The sequence below is a fragment of the Artemia sp. Qi Xiang Cuo genome, unplaced genomic scaffold, assembly GCF_049724085.1.
Source record: "Artemia sp. Qi Xiang Cuo unplaced genomic scaffold, ASM4972408v1 HiC_scaffold_3296, whole genome shotgun sequence".
Taxonomy (NCBI): Eukaryota; Metazoa; Arthropoda; class Branchiopoda; order Anostraca; family Artemiidae; genus Artemia; species Artemia sp. Qi Xiang Cuo.
In genome coordinates, this window is record NW_028300688.1 from 55,112 (window position 1) to 63,365 (window position 8,254).

An 8,254-nucleotide genomic window follows, 5' to 3' on the forward strand; every position below is an offset into this window, starting at 1 on the left:
TGTAATTGTGAAACAATTATTAAGCAGTTGAAATGAGACAGCTGCCATTTTTCAATACTGAGTAAAAAAAACAGTTTAACTAAATTTCAACAGTTAGATTGAGGCTATTAATTTTTTGTATGTGGTTTTTGCTTTGGTAATGCAATAAACACGTTTACTAAGTCAAATTATCTCTTAATTTGATACCAAACCTAATAGATGGAAAGAATAGAACAAAGTATGCTCCACAACTCGTCTGAATCAGCGCAGGAAATCTGTGCAATACTATTTATCATGGTCCCTGCTCTAGTTGCAACCTAGTTAAGACGAACTACAGCCCATAGTAAATGAAAATTTTAAACGTATTCTGGAAAAGAAAACTTGAGTGAGAAATTATTTCATTTAAATATGATTCAAGAATGATAACTGTTGCATAGGTTTATCTTGACAGTAAAAGTATGTTGCGAGGACAAATTTTCAAGAATTTTGAAAACAGAACTTGAAACGTCTTTAGAATGGTGGGGAACTAAAATGAAAAAAATGCACCATTGGCATCAAGACATGGCATTTTGTCGAAAAAATCCAAGACAGATAGTCCGAGTAATTGAGAGGCAAAAATGTTCAAATGACACTGGTAAATGGTGGGAGTAAGTATGGCTCTCTTATTGGACATATATAGAATTACCTGTTTTTCTTCTTGTTTTTGATGTTAATGATAGAGAGGCAGTGTGGTCTTCGTCACTATTCATTCTGTAAAAGTGAGTTGGAGAAGTATTATCGATGTTCCTAACAGTTCGGAATGTATTTATTAGGTCAGCTCTATCACGCCAGAACTAAAAACTTGGCAACCGTAATCTCTGCATTCTCTGGCGGTATGGTAGATGTCTCAGGCAAGGTATGAGTTTGGTAGCCCTACGTTTCACTTTCTCAACTCTCTCTCTTTCTCTCTCTTATTAAGGGGATACCACACTGATGAGCAATACTCAAGTATTGGATGTACAGTGAATACATAAAGTGGAACAAAATTTAAATTTAGATAATGTACGCTTTAGACGTAATAATTGGTAATTTGTCCTATGGGTGATCTCTAGTACATGTTTATTATATTTGAGACTCAAGTCGAAGCAAACCCCAAGGTCTCGAATATACTCGACGCTTGAAATTGATTTACCATTAACAAAGTAATGATAACGTTGAGGGAATCTACGCGAATAGTGCACAGCATTGCACTTAGTTTCGTTAATGAACATAGTTCGCCGTACACCACCGGTGCAGAGCATCCAAATCCTCTTGAAGTAAGGAAATCTCATGTTCATTCATGACTGACCTATAAACTTTCACATCATCCGCGAACATTTTTAAGGTCAAATTTTTAACAACACGCGGCAAATCATTGATAATAACACAGAAGAATACTGGCCAAAGACAACTGCCTTTCGGATATCCGCTTGTGACAGACATATGTGATGACAAAGCATCGAATTTTTAAGGTTGAATTTTTGACAACACGCGGCAAATCATGGATACATGATTTGTTTTTTTTTTTTTCCAGGGATGATCATATTGAGCCAATGGTCCTAGAATATTGTGAGAAGGTTCACTCGAACAAAAATTAAAATTCTAGCACCCTTTTTAAGCGAGCAAAATATTGGAGGGCAACTAGCCCCTCTCCCACGCCCCTTTTTTACCCAATATTGTCTGAGGAAAATTTTTAGAAATGACCATTTTTCTCAACATAGTTGAGAGGTCAAAGAATATGCCTTTGAAAATAACGTGACCCCCCACAGCGCCTTGGGATAGATCTTTAAATAATGAAATGTGCCCTTTGTTTACGTATAGTATTTGTTACTAGTAAGTATACGGACTTATTTTATGGAGGGGGGGCTTTGATCTTGGCGTGGGTTTCCATGGGGAGAATTTGGGAATGTGAGCGGGGGGAATTTTTCGTGGAAGGTGAGCAAATATTTCGGGATTATTTAAAAAACAATCAGAAATTAGATAAAAAACAAGTTTTTCAACTGAAAAAAAGGGAAAAATATTAAAATTCCAAACAAACAAAAAATGTTTCATATATGAAGGGGTTGTCCCCTTCTTTAATGCCTTGCTGTTTGCACTAAAGTTTTAGTGTTTGCTCCAATTTCGTAAGGGCAAATCTTGATACACAAGGGCCGTTTAATTAAAATAGGAGTCTTCTTTTGAAGCGCTAAAAGCTTTAGCGTGAAGAGTATAAAGGTCTAAATTGGGTCAAAGCTCGGCAAATTATTGTTGTAGAATTTTGGGAAAATGTCACTGTTTATTCCAAATTCTCAAAATTTTCAATGGGAAAAATTTCAGAATAAATAATAAAATTTTTAACAAACATGTGAAAAATTGGGAGAGAAGTTTGAGACTTTGGAATAAACAGTAAAATTTCCCAAAATACTACAACAACAATTTGCCAAGCTTTGACCCGATTTAGACCTTCATACAAGGAAAATTTGCCGAGTTTTGACCCGATTTAGACCTTCATAGAACAGCAAGGAATTGAGGAGGGGGGCAACCTTTTGATATGCGGAATAATTTCAGTTTGTTTTGAGTTTTAATAATGCTTCTTACTTTCAGTTGAAAAAACATATTTTTTTATGTAATAGCCGGAAGGTATGATGCACAATGTGAATAAGTAAAAAAAAAATATTTGAAGGCTGTAGTTGTTTCGGCCTGTACGAAAAGAATCCAAAGAATACGGAAGAAAAATTAGTTCAATGATTTCAGTATTTTTGGCAATTAATTGGAAGCTAATGGTAAATTTGTATACATTCTCCTGAAAGAAGTATTAGGTTAGCCTCCATAAAATTCTGAAAACGAGACTAGGCTACTTAAAGTAGCCTAGGCTATTTTAAAACATACTAGGCCCAATATCATTCTTTAAGGTGCATCAATAAAATTGGGCAAATTTGGACAAGTTTCTATTACTGATCTTCTAACTAGGTGAACATGGGGTAAAAAACCAGTAGGTTATCCAATTGAGTAAAATTAGGCTATGTTAAAATAAAACCCTCACATCTTGTTACCAAAGAGGAATTGAGAAGGATTGGGTATATTAATTAATAGCTAAAAGTCTAAACTTTGCATCAATATGGTTATTAGCCTATTCAGATTATTTAAGATCAACCCCTTGAAACTAGCCTAGGGTAAAAGACCAGTATCCGGTTGAGCAACATTATGTAAAACTAAAACCCTCACGTCTTGTTACTAAAGAGGAATTGAGAAGAATTGTGCATATCAATGAATAGCTATGAATCTAAGCTATGCATCGATATAGTTATTGCTAAAATTATTCTAGATTAAACGCTTGAAATTATTAGTTTATTGACTTACCTCCAAGAACCTCTTTTCGGAAATACCAATTATCCTATTTTGATGTATATATCCTTTCAGTGTTTCAGGTTTTTATACATATTAACAGAAAGCTGATTGTCTGATGATTCTAAAAATATAACTTTTATTTCTGTATATTGGCTCTATAAATCACAAATATTATATATAATTTTTCCTTTTCAATTGCTTGTCAAAGCAGACCACATTTCGAATTTATGACGACAAATTCCTCCCACTGGGTTGAATCAAGAAGGTGGTTATCTCTTTCCAGCCCCTGAGCGGGTGGCTGACTTAAGACCGCCCTAAAGACAAAAAAATTGTCTACCTGTTTTGTAACTGTAATTAGTACACTGTAATTGTGTACACTGTAACTGTAATTAGTAGTGGCCAGATTGGCTTATTTTACGCCAAACTGGCTTATTTTGTTTTCGACTGGCGTGAATGTTTTTGGAACTGGCTTGTGGCTTAAAACTTGGCTTTTTAAAAGTTGATCGTGCTTATTTCTTTGCGTGAGTTATTTTGTAGGGAAGAATTTATATTTATGGTAATTCATCAGATTTTCGAACGAACGAATGCTCACGAAAGGTTAAAATAGTTTTTTAAATCTATGATCAAAATTCAAATCTAATAGCTGCCACGCTGTGAAGTTTTCAAATCCTTATAGACACTTGGCTTCGTAACAACAGCCTAAACAGCATTAGCCATTAATTCCTGGGGTTGAACTACAGCTGAAGGTCCAGTATATTAGCTGTTACTTATTAATATGGAATAGCGCCAGGAATCAAACTCATAACAGACATGTCTGTAACATCTACAGATCTTGTTTAACTGTTTAGTTCATGTGAGTCGTCATATACACTCTAGCTATTTTATGTGGATTGTATCTCTTTACAAACAGATTTGGTACACAGTCTAGCTGTCTGTGTCCACACCACGATGTTGGGGGTACTGCCTCCAAGATCTAGGGTACCTCCAGGCCCGTTTTCAATTTTTGTCTTGACCTAGTCTTAGAAAATACATTTATTTTTATTTGTGGTTTTCTTTGCATTATTTCAGTTTAAATATGCTCAAAGCAAGAAGCAAATTGGTCATGGTTTGTCTCAGAATACATGCAAAAGTGAAAATCGTTATGGGGCAGATGAGGATATTAATTGTTTTATGTACTACCATCAACATAATGCACTACTTCACCCCTGCAGTAGTACACCAAAGGATCTGTTACACCTAACAATTTGAGTGCTACACCCCACAATCAGTACTACATTAAACATGTCATAGGTCCTACTACGCTATCGATGGAGTAGGTCCTGCTCTGCTAGATATGGAGTAGTACCCTTTGTTAGATGTAGGTATCAAATTCTGAGGTACAGATCCTGTGGTATACTACTACAGTGGTGAAAGAGTACATTATATATTGATGATTGTACATAAAACAATTAATCCCTAACTGGTATGGGGGGGGTACCCACGGCATTGAGGGGTGTACCTCAAGGCATTGGCGACCATCAAAGTGGGTACATGCCACAGAAAAATAGTTGGTGTATATGACTGGTGTGCACCCCCATTTTTAGCAGTGATGAGGATCAGCTGGTGACAGGAGCAGGATAAGTAGACGAGTGACCCTTGCTTTGATGTCTGATTTCTTTGTTACTGTTGGTGTAGCCTAGGCCTAGAGTATAGCCTAGGGACAATGCAATTTAAGGTAATAATAATTTACTGGCCAATTTTTAATTCATAAAGACAAAACAGTTATTTATATTTGAGGTTTTCTTTGCATCACTTCAGTTTAAGTATGCTCAAAGGACGAATCAAACTGGTCATGGGTTTTCTCAGACTGTATGTAAACGTGAATATCATTCTGGGGCAGTTAGGGATATTAATTGTTTTATGAACTACCATCAACATAATGTACTACTTTACCCCTACCGTAGTACACCACAGGATCTGTACCTTAGAATTTGAGTACTACACCCCACAATCAGTACTATATTAAACATGGCATAGGTCCTACTACGCTATATATGGAGTAGGTCCTGCTTCGCTCTATATGGAGTAGTACACTTGGTTAGTTGTATGTATCAAATTCTGAGGTACAGATCCTGTGTTATATTACTACCGTTGTGAAGGAGTACATAATATGTTGATGGTTGTACATAAAACAATTAATCCCTCCCTGGTCTGGGGAGGGGGGGTACCCAAGGCAGGGGCTACCAGCAAATTAGGTATATACCACAGAAAAATAACTGGTGTACATGACTGGTTTGCACCCCCATTTTTAGCGGTGATGAGCATCAGCTTGTGACATAAGCAAACCTGAAGCAATCAATCTTGTTTCAGGCTCACTTTTATTCAGTTTTCCCAATGTATTAGCCTATAGTTAAATACTAGATAAATTAGTTATAGGCTAATAGCTAATATGTAATAAAGTACCATATAATACTAATGAAAATATCAGAAAGATATATATGAATACAGGAGCCTGAGCCTTTGTAATTGCCACTGCCCATATTTAATTTTTGCTTTAATTTCTCTGACTCATATCAGTACTTAAACCTTGTATAAACATAGTTGTTGGGAATGAATAGATAGTTGAGGGTCTGCTCTGCCAAATGATATTTGTTTGCATCCCTTTATCTGTTTAGAGCCCCTGTTTAATAGTTCTTGATATCTCCGTACTGAAAGATTTTTCTAGAACTGTCAATATAGCCATTTTACAACCTTTATTCCGTGGAAGTATATGAGAAAACTCAACATTGAGGCTGTTTTCCATTGCTCGATCTTTCTGAGCTCAGGTCACCCTATTTCACAATTTTAATTTCATTTGTTTGTGCAACCTTTGGGCTAAGCTCAGCTCAGAAAGTACTCGTCAATTGGTTTTGTGAGAGGTGTTGGCTGAGATTGTGCTCGCACAAATTTGACCCAGGGCTGAGTTTTGTCTGAAATTAAACTTCTGAAATAAAAAATTAAACTTCTTTAAGTCAGTCTTCCAATGTAAATCTATACCCCAGCCGTGTTGCAAGATGTTTAAAAAATCATCTTTTAGTAATTAGAAGTCGTCAGACTAGGCGGGATATATTATTCAAATATTGTTACAAGTACAAGCTTAGCTTGGACATTATTGTCAATTTTTACTCCGAGATGAACTTACAGATTCAGTTTATTTTTCTATACTCTTTTCAGATTGAATGTCACTCACCCCAAGTTAAAATAAAAATGAAACGTTTAACGGGATATGATGGAAACGGGCAGAAAAAAAGTTCATATTTTTTTCAGCACCTGAAATCAGCACCTGGACTTAGTATAGGGACGAGAGATAGCAGTGCAATCACCAAATACAGACGAGTTGTTCCATCAAAAGTTAAAATAGTGGCAAATTTGTGTAATGATTCATCAGCCCAAGATTGGATAGCACCTGATGAGTCAGATGGCAGTGACTCTGAGACTGACAGCATGGACAGTGATAGCAGTGCCACCAGCCACTACAGGCAAAGCCGAGCTGTTCTACCACAAGTCTAAGACAGTGGCAGAGCTGTGAAAAGACTCAAAATTAGTCCAATAACTGGTGGATCCAGACGTAGCGGGCTCTACCTCCGAAGTGGTGAACAGTCACTCAGATGCTGGCAGTCCGACACCAAAACTAGTCCCAGAAAGGGTAGTTAAAACCTCTCTTTTTAAACTTGGTGTACCTCAAGCATCTACTGCCAAGCACATTGTTACCTCAGTCTCTACTAAAGTACTGAACCCGGTCCTAGTCCCTGAAAGGGTGGTTCAAACCTCTTTTTCTAAGCTTTACATACCTCAAGTATCTACTTTCAAGCAGATTGTTACCTGAGCCAACCAGGTGGCTACCTCAAGGTCTACTAACGTAGCTAAGCCTGCCCTGTCCAAAATTACTAGTTATATACAGAACCCTAACAAAAAGACTGAAACAAACTATCGAAATTGTGTTGAAAGTGAAACAGGAGAAATGGTGTCCAGAAGCCAAAATGAAGGACGCAGCAAGTAACCTGAAGAAGAAAGAAATGATACACCAAGAGCCAGTATGATATAAGTTATGAAAAAGAGCTATGAAAGACTATATCAGTCTGTGTGGGACAAAGATACGAAATTCCAAGTCTGGCTTCAGCGTGTTCAAATTGATGACACAAAAGCATCGTGTAAAATCTGCAACGGTACATAGATTAGGGCTCTCAAACATGATCTGGAGCAGCATATGAAATCGAAAAACCATGAGAAGAAGGCAGCAAGTCTCAACATACATAAACCAGTCGCAGAATGCGGTGAGTACTTATCTTTTGAGCATGGCTTAACAATGGGGGGGTCGCTACGTTCTTGTCATCAAGCCACCTACCAGAAAGAGTGGTCGTTGTAGCATTTCTCTGAAACTTCGTCAAGGAGGCACATGTTTGCCTCTATAAAGAGGCGACCCACCACACTGTTAAGCGATTACTGGTCCTAGAGGTCGGAGAGAGGCAGTAGCGATCGCATTTTGTAGCACAAGCTCCAACTAAGAAACGTGCAAAATTTTACCCCCCTCCGACTGTATCTTCATGTGTAAAAGTGGGCCGGAAGTTTCGACCCTCCGACCACAGCCCCCCTAGAACGATGTCCGATTGGGCTGAAATTTATAGGTTAATTTTTTCTCGGGCTCGGGAGCTTTTCTTCGAAATTTCAGATCAATCCGATCACTCCTTCCCTGTTTTCCAAAAAACAAATCGAGCCACTTAAAGGTCATTTCTCTTTTTTTTTATTAGCCACACCTACAGGCCATAGTTGGCACCGAATCCGGGTGACTGAGGACTCATTCGAAGCGGACATTGAACGGTTAGGGCCGTTTGATATTTTAAGACCGAAAAAATTATCCCCCGAATTTACACTTACGAAAAACCTCATTTTCCCATAAGAGCCGATGTTAAAT